Consider the following 9,053-nt stretch of genomic DNA (forward strand, 5'->3'; position numbering starts at 1 on the left):
ACAAGAGGTGGGACTCTGTAGAAAAGAGGTTCAAATAAATAGCCTACTTCTAGCACTAAATCCAGAACCATCTTTAAATGTAAAGGAGGTAGCAGGCAGGTCAGAAATAAAGTCTGTGGTTACAAGTTACAGTGGTCAGACAATATTGAGTTATGCTTGCATTAATTCTGTTGCTGTTAACTGATTGTTTGATGGCAAATGTCTGCCCTGTGAGCAGTAGTAGCTGATGAGACTGTACTTCCTTTATTTCATTCACCGTCAAGCCTTGAGGACACAAGAGTGAAAACAAGTGGCATCAGTGAGGATGCTTTCAGCTGCAGAACCGAGAACAGCTATAGGCTTCCCTTGTTTTATTTCACTTTGCTGTATTGCACTTCACAGACGTTGCATTTTCTTACAAACTGAAGGCAAAAAGATGACAACTTGGTTTATTGCAGTGGTTTAGAACTGAACCCACAATATCTCCAAGGTATGCCTGTACCCAAACTGGCCTGACAGTAAAGTTCAGAGGCCTTAAGTATGGCTTGATAATAAGCCCTGGCTCCATTTTTCCATGCTCTCTCAGTTCTGTCCTCCTTTATGTCTCAGCTCAGCAAAACTGCAGCACTTCTAGGCTTCACATCTTTAAGCCCATTCTCCAGAAGAGTTTCTCTTCCTCTAAGCCTCCTGCAAGAGTTTGGGCTTCATTCTAATTGCATCTGCTTAGGGCATAAGCCTTATGTCAAGTGTTCACTCTGAAGTCAATCACTGTAGCAAGCAGGGATGGGATTCCACTGATTGGCTTGGGCCAATCAAAGTCCACCCCTGGGAGCTGAGGATCCAATCATTCTCACCCGAAAGGCTTGGCCGCTTCAAATGGGAAGGGAGTGGGCCGCTTCACAATGGGAAGAGGCTTCCTGTACCAGGAAGCAGCTAAAAATATCTACTATTTGATTAAAAATTCCCCGGGTCATCCAACAGCCCCCTAAGGAGGACAGCAGAAGTCAATCCAGTTGGCCATGAGTCATGGTTGCTATGGAAAGTGAGACTTAACTGCTTTGTGTGTCACCAAAAGCCCCAAACACAAGGAACACAAAGAAGGATACCATCTACCAAAGATACTTTATTTGCTATTTTTCACATGAACACTCAAGAATGAATAATAATAACAACAAAAATAACTTGCAAGGGGATCAGACATTAGACATAAATAAGGACACTATTAACGTTAAGGAAAGCCTGTGCTGGTTGAGGCTGCACCGTGCTTGGGTGAGTATGTGTTGGTGGCCACAGCTGAGCCTCTGCCACCGTTGAAGGCTGAGACCTGAGTGAAGTCCCTCTGGACTCTGCACCACAAGGCTGGACAGCTGGAGTCAGAGCACCACTCTCTTTCACCATCAGCCAGACAGAACGCCGGCAACTTCAGAGGGACTTCAAGTTCTTGCTCCTGGGGGTTTTGTCTTTACACCTTTTCTTAGGCTCTGAGTCTTGGGTGGGGATGAATTAGAGGGAGGGCCCATCTGCTTACGGAGGAGGGGAATCTGAGGACGAAGGTGGGTCCTGTGTACCTTCTCCTTTACTCATCTTCCCAGTCCAGCTTCCTCCTGCCTCTGTTCCTCCTGCCCCCGGTCACATTTTCTCTCCCTGTCTCTCCTACCGAGTGGCATTTCAAAAACTCTAGACTGTACGCGAGGATGGCCATTTCTTGTCCAAGCTTCCTAATTCACAAAAAGGTCCTGTACTTCACTGGTCCTCCTGAAAAAGCAGAGACATGTCTATTTTCTGTCTTCTTGGTGTGAGGCCAGGTCATAAGCACCTGCTGCTTCAAGGGTAATAAAATCCCTACAGCTGAGGGATAGGAGGAGAACCTTAAAAAATGGTGTCTCTTCCCAGCCTGTGACTGCCACAGCTGATATGTATGAGTCTCCCAAGATTAGGTTACTTATCTGTAGGCTATCAACTCAAGAGCAACATTTTCCCAGGAGTAAACAACCTTAGGGAACTTTCCCCTAGATTGGAAATGGTTATTGTTGTTCACCAGGGGGAAAAAAAGACAACCCTAATGATTGTACTGATAGGAGAAAATCAACTGTCTTACAAGTGCTAATAGCATGTAAGTGTGTTTAATTTCATAGGTATTTAGCAAACAAGCTATAGTCTTGCAAACATTCACAACTTCCATTCAGAGAGGCTAGATATCAGATGGAAGAAAAAGAGCAAAGGCCAGATCTTCACTGTTGCTCACTTCTCCACCAGTCTTTCAGTCAAAATACAGGCTCGTACAGTGGGTTGAGGGCCATGGATAGTTCCAGATTCTTACTATTCTAGACAAAAAAGAGAGAAAGAGGGAAGGAAAAGAAAAACTGTTAGAAAACAAGGATACCAAGAGAAACACGTGAGAACATTTAGATTCATAAATTATTAACATTATTTTAATTAACATTATTTGAATACTATTCTTAAATTAGAACCAGTCATCATGCTAGATTTTTGTCCTGTGAGATAGGATTCATTCTATCCATTTCATAGATGAGAAAACAAACCCAGAGAAGTCAAATAACTTGTCTGAGGTCATACAGCTCAAAACAGGAAGGGCAAGGCTTTGAACCGAAGTCTGTCTGACTCTAAATCCCACACTTACTCTACCATCAAAGTGCTCTCTTTCAGGGGTGTCCAACCTGTGGCCCTCAGGCCATATGTAGCCCAGGATGGCTATGAATGCAGACCAACACAAAATGGTAAATTTACTTCAAACCTTTTTTTGCTCATCAGTTTTGTTAGTGTTTGTGTATTTAATGTGTGGCCCAAGACAGCTCTTCTTCCAGTGTGGCCCAGAGACGCCAGGTTGGACACCCCTGCTAGAGTTGTACTGAATAAGGGCTCCATGGATAAGGAGGGAAGGAGATTTTTAATGAGTTTGGAGGTTAAGGCTCACCATAGGTGGGGCAAACAGGCGCTCCCACAGGATATGCATTCATGGCTATTTCTGGCTAGAGCCTGCGTGTGACCCAATGTGGTGCATATTGTTCAAATCATCCCTTTGTACACATGTTAATCATCTGGACTTCCTCGACTAAAGGTAAGTGTATGTGCAACATAACCATAAGATTTTAAAATAAAAATCAGTCATATTTCCCCAGAAAGTTCAACATGTGTTAAGATCCTTAGAGGGCAGTGTGCTCACCTGGGCAGCCTGCAGAGGTGAAATGTACACACGGAGACCTCAGAGCCTGAGCCTGTCCTCCTCAGTCCGCCTACCAGCCTCTGTGTCCCCCTCTACCTTTGTCCTCTTTATTTTTCTGCTCTTCTGGGTGTGCCTAACTCTTACTCTAGCTTTTCTTTCCTTTCTCCATTTTTCTTTCCTTTTTACTTAACAAAACAAAACAAAACAGTTTTCTCCTTGCTTTCTTTTTTGACTCCTCTCTGGCCCCCACCCCGTCTCTTCCTCCATCACCATCTCATCTTCCATCCGTCTCAGTCCCCTTGTCACGCTGCCCATGAGAGTCACCTCTTATGGGTGTCCTCCTTTCAGCATTTCCTCTGAGTCGGCTGCACTGAGCAATGCCAGCTACAATTATCCAATACAGATGTAATGAGCACAACCTATTCTCCCTGACAGTCCTTCCGTGGGACATAAACAATCACCAGCCTAGTTTGCCTTACTTCTTTACAAAGTGACCAGTTACCTTGATGTGGAGTGGAGGAGGAAAGGAGAGATTTGCATGGGCTGCTGGAAAGGATCCACCGAACTCTGTTCACACCCATCAGTCCTCCTCAGGCCCGACTGACATACACCCTAGTTACACAGCCTGGGGATTGTAACTCAACCCAAAACAACCACTGGAGTCACAGCCACAAGAGCTTGTATTTACAAGGGACCTTACGGGAATCTAATATAAGCGGCTGCTTGTCTTCTTTTTTTTTTTTTTAACAACTGAGGAAAGAGGTGGCCAAGGAATTAAGTGATACAGCAAAAATCACATTGATGGTCAGTGTTAGGGACCAAGAGGTGGCTATTTAAAATAGCAGAGAGCTTCTTCTGCTCTTTCTCTTTTTATAAACAAACAAACAAACAAACACCCCCCCCCCCCCCCACCCCCGCAAGGCAGCCAGGGCTTGGTGAAGATACAATAGGCCGGGTCCCTAATCCACCCTGGAGTATTTCACTCAAAAAAGCCAAACAGAAGCCCACTGATTTACCTAATAGTCAGGGCGGGGCATGCCTCTAGGATTTGCATAGGGATTGTGCATCCCACTGTCTCTGGGGAAGCTGGTTGCGATTTTGGGGAAGATGCTCCCATCTGCTGGAGAGCTGAAGCCTGTCGTTTGCTGCAGTTTCAGATTCTGAAAGTCATTTTCAATCAGGTGCTGTTCTTCACTATCCTTCGTTTTCTTTGATCTGTAATTAGTAACAGGAATTAGGATCCAACAATGGCAGGTTTCTGAAAGCAAATGTTAATACTCTTTAAATAATGTTTTAAAATTTGGGAATATTTTCTAATTTACAGGTGAGATACCAAAAAAATATTATGCAGAGTTCTCATGCATCATCACCCAGATCCCCCAATTGTTAACATTTCTGAACCACTTAAGAATAAGTTGCAGACCTGATGACTCATTACCTATAATATTTCATTACTTCGTTCAGTGTACATTCCCTAAGTTTAAGGACAGTCTCTTCATAAACATCATGTAACCACCAAAATCAGAAGGCTAATGCTGACCCAACATTACCATCTAATTCCACCAGTCCATGTAAATTTTGCTAATGATATTAGTATGCTTGAGTGTGCTTTGAATTATTTATGGAAATACTCATAGAAGTCAAAGAGAAAAGATGACTTGTGATATAATTTCACATTCAAGGAAAGTCAATGTCTGTAGACACATCTTAGTGAATGAAACAAGTTCAAGGTATGGAAGTCTTAATATCTTTCAGTATTGGCCTCTCAAGGATAAGCATTTAAAGCCAAATGAAAGTTTTTGCAGACGGGGGAGGTGCATGCCCCCATTAACTCTGATCATGACCCTATTCTTCCTTCTGCCCCACAGGCCACGGGCCGCTCCTGCAGGGCCCTAGGCTGCAGTGGTGGCACATGGGGGGCTACATCCATGATGCCCACAGGGCCCTCCCAGGGTGACAGTCACACACCCTCAGTCACACTGAGAATGTGGTAAAGGAAGAGCCATTCACCCTGGACCCTGATGGCCAGCCCAGCCGACAACAGAGTTATTGCCCTTTGACAACACTCCTGCCTAAGTTGCCTGAGGAGGGGCTTCCTTACCTTCAAAATGTGCAAGAAATAACTCTTGGGGTGTGTTCCCAAGAACCATGAATCTGACGCTGAGCTCAGCACAAACACAGCTCTACAGCAGGAAGGAGGGGCTGAGAGGCAGGGCTGTCGCAGGGCCACAGGCTCTGCAGCAGCCCCTGAGGACCCTGGAGACCCAGGACAAGAGCCAATCCCCACAAGAAAGGAGGGACAGCCTTGCTTCCTAATCAGAAGGGTCTGGTCCTGTCTCTGGGAAAGGGAAAGGCCCACTCTCGGTTCCCAGCTGCCTGTCCTTGTGATTATCCATGGGGAAGAGTTACTAGCTTAAAGAAATTTTTAAAAAATGAAGAAACAAAATATCTTAGGAACCTAAAATCTATTTATCCCCTCACATTATAGTGCAAAAACACCTATTTGCCAAAATATAAGATACAAGCTAAATGTTATTTTTATAAAGTAGCTTGTTATTTTCATCAAAGTGGATCCCTACTTGGCGCATTTAGAATGGAATAGATAACAGCATTCTCTCTCCCTGTTAATGAAGGGAACTTTAGGATATCTAAGTATCTGTTGAATAAATGAATGGACTCTACTTCAGTTCTTAAGAAGACCACTTAAGGCCGCTAGCTGAGAAGTGGCCACACAGAGCAAATGTTTCACTTAAATAAAGCCAGGGTGCTCCAGCTGAGGCTGATTTTCGATCTTTGGCAGCAGGGTCCTGGGCAGGGGACTGACTTCGTGAAAATGACATTTGTTAACAAAGAGTTTTTATGACATAAGGAAATGGTTGCTATGTCACATTACAGTGTTAAGCAAAAATAACCTAAACAATTTTTTAAAACAAAAAGGATACAAAGCTATGTACATAATATCCTTTGAAAAGATAGAGAAACACCTGGAAGGATACATCTCAAAATGTTAGTTACCCCAGGGTGATAGGTTTTATGGGTGTTTTTTTATTCTGCTCCTTTATACATTTCTCTCTTTTCCAGACTTTCTTCAGTGATCACGTAGAGCTTATACAATCAGAAGGTAAGAAAAAAAGTCATTGGTTTTTGAGAAGCCTCGTCCTATTTCCCTTCTCTTGCCTGGGAAAGACTGTGTGTATTTGGGGATGAGAATGTCATGCTGGTGACTGCCGTGCCCCAGGACAGGGACATTTCCATTCCATACCTCATGAGGATCAGTGCGATCACCATGCCAAGAATGAGGACGCCAGCAACGGTGCCCAGGATGGTGAGAATCAGCTGAAAGTCTGAAAGGGAGCAGAGAGGAGTAGGCATGGTATCCACAAACAGGGTGCCACTGACTGTCTACCTCACAGGTACCTGTGTTCCCCGGGGTGCCTGGCTGTGAGGACCAGTGGCTCTCATTTCTGACCCCTCCAGGGCCAGGTTGGATGGATGGTTCACCTCCTTCAACCCTCCCTCCTCACCTCCAAGCCCCACCCCTCACCTCCAAACCCTAACTATATCTTTAGAACCCAATCAGAAAAGTCAGCCTTGCCAGATAAAAGGCTACACATGCAAAGGAGGCCTGGTGGCAGGGGCTTCCTGGGCTTCGTGGAGACTGGGATTACAACCCAGGACCACACCCACCCCTGAACTCTGCTGCCTTTGCCTGCCCGTCACACCTGACCTGCATGATAAGCTGGGGGAATTTAAATTGTCACTAATGGTGGAGCTAGGAAATGGCTTGATAGAATTGGTGAGGGAAGAGCCTGTAGTGTAGGTTCATTACCACCCATCTCCTTGTCTAGCTCTGCTGTCTAGCACTACTGGGAACTTGGAATACGGCTATGAAATGGCCTGGAAGTGTAACAGACACAGTGGACTTCAAACACATTTGAAAGAGCTGTAAAATATATTGTGAATAATTTTTATATTGGTGACACATTGAGTTGATAATAATTTTGAAATATTGAATGAAGTAAAATGTTATTAAAGTTAATTTCACCTGTTTCTTTGTACTTTAAAAAATTTACTGAGAATTTTAAAATTTGAAATTGAACATGAAGCTTACATTGTACTTCTATTAGATAGTGCTTCTCGAGACAGCTTGTCTCTGCAACACGACTGTCCTGTGCGCCACCCCCAGCAAGGACTCATGGGGCATAGGACTTAAGTCTGGAAAATGCCTCAAAGGTCATCCAGCCCAAACCTCTCATTTTATCAGTGTGGATAGTGAAAGCCCAGGAGGAAAAAATGGTTTAGCAAACCCAGCCTCGCCACAAAACACAGTAGAAATTGAGAGCATTTCTCATCGCTAACTTTGGGGCTGGCTGGGAGGCCAGCAGAAATATTTCCTTCATCTTGGAGCACTGATCTTTAGTTCGGCGGGTACACTTTAAATGTAAAATAATTTAAAATATAAAGTTAGTATTGTCCCAATCTGATAGGTGTGGGTTGTGGGAGGAAACCAAGCAACTGAATTTGCAACACATCTCAAACTACTAAATAGCTCTGAAACAATGAGATTTGAATATCTAAATGTCTGATTTCTAGTTTTGTTCTCCCATGGCCACAGACCTTTCCAGAATATACTGGTATTTTATCTTTTCTAGTAGCAGAAAATGCATATTTAACCTAATGTAGGAAATGAACAGAACATTAGGACACCCTGGGCTGACTTGGGGCTTGTCCGAGGTGCCAACCCGCCTCATGGGCTGAGTTCTGGGAGTTCCTGTAGCAAGGGCACTGCTGCCTGTGACTCAGGGATGGGACGGACGGAACAGCAGGACTGAGAAGACAAACTGCAGGCAGATTTTCTCCCTCTTCATGAAGAGAGCCGGAGACTTTGGGGAACCGGATTGAATTCTGAATGTGATTAATGTTTTTCAGGTGTTTAACAATGAAGCAAGAGTTTTATACTCACTGTCTTTACAGTTGACTCCGTTGTAACCAAAGGGACACCTGAAATACAATCCATCGTAGGAAACCATGGTAAAGAGCATGTGGGAGCATGTCAGAGTTCCACCCAATGTCCAGGTCTTTCTTTCCATCTTTCCTTCATTCTCTCCCCCCTGTTCCTTCTCCTCTTTCTCTTTTCTTCCTTACAGTCCCATTCTCTACTTGAGCATTTTTCATGGAGCTCTGGAAAGTTGGGGGGCTGGTGGTTATACAACCCCATATAGTCTCATTTTCTACTGAGTGAACACTCGATCCCCTGAGCTCCAGGAATACTCAGCAACTCAGGCAAAGGTGAACCCCAGGACATGGAGCCTAGTGGGACCCTCTCAGACTGCGAGGCCATGTGGCTCTGCCCCTTATTTGCTGCCCTGTGAGCTGGGGCAAATTACTTATATTCTCTGAGCTTCCGTTTCTGCACTTGAAAATGGGGAACTAATACATTTCTGACAGTGTTGTTGTATGAGAGGTGTTACCGAGTATGGTTCCTGGCATATAAAGAATGTTCAAAACTACTGATGATGCTGCTGCTGCTGCTGCTGCTGATGTGATGCTCTATACCTATGCCAGCATACCGACTTCCTGACCCTAACCCCATGCTGCAAGCTCTATCCTTCCTATCCTTTACCCCATGCATAAGCTCCAGCTATGGAAAGACAATAAAGGAGTGATTTCTCTTACGCTTGACATTTCTCATGATCATCTTTCTTGTAGCCTGCCTGGCACACACAATCAGAGCTCCCATCCTCCTTCGTCAGGCATTGTGTATTGGGTTTTGAGGTGCAGGCAGAAGGACACCTTAAAGCTTCAAAACAGAGTTATTTCTGGGTAATTTTCAGAAACAACCTCTTCAGCCCCAAAGTGATACAATTTTGTGATACAAAGTGATACAGAA

The 9,053-nt window shown here is 44.3% G+C and overlaps 1 long non-coding RNA gene across 2 annotated transcripts; it reads right to left on the bottom strand.

Moving 5' to 3' along the window:
• Positions 1 to 1,082: 1,082 nt before the first annotated feature.
• LOC118498907 lies at positions 1,083 to 6,561 on the bottom strand. Of its 2 annotated transcripts, none has more exons than XR_004901401.1 (3): positions 6,426 to 6,561; positions 4,180 to 4,378; positions 1,083 to 2,298 (listed from the first exon to the last, which is right to left on the bottom strand). It is a non-coding gene; the product is annotated as an uncharacterized LOC118498907 (long non-coding RNA). The 2 variants fall into 2 exon arrangements; XR_004901400.1 differs by having other exon boundaries at positions 1,083 to 2,303.
• Between the last annotated feature and the right edge of the window lie 2,492 nt (positions 6,562 to 9,053).

Source organism: Phyllostomus discolor, chromosome 2 (assembly GCF_004126475.2).
Source record: "Phyllostomus discolor isolate MPI-MPIP mPhyDis1 chromosome 2, mPhyDis1.pri.v3, whole genome shotgun sequence".
NCBI lineage: Eukaryota > Metazoa > Chordata > Mammalia > Chiroptera > Phyllostomidae > Phyllostomus > Phyllostomus discolor.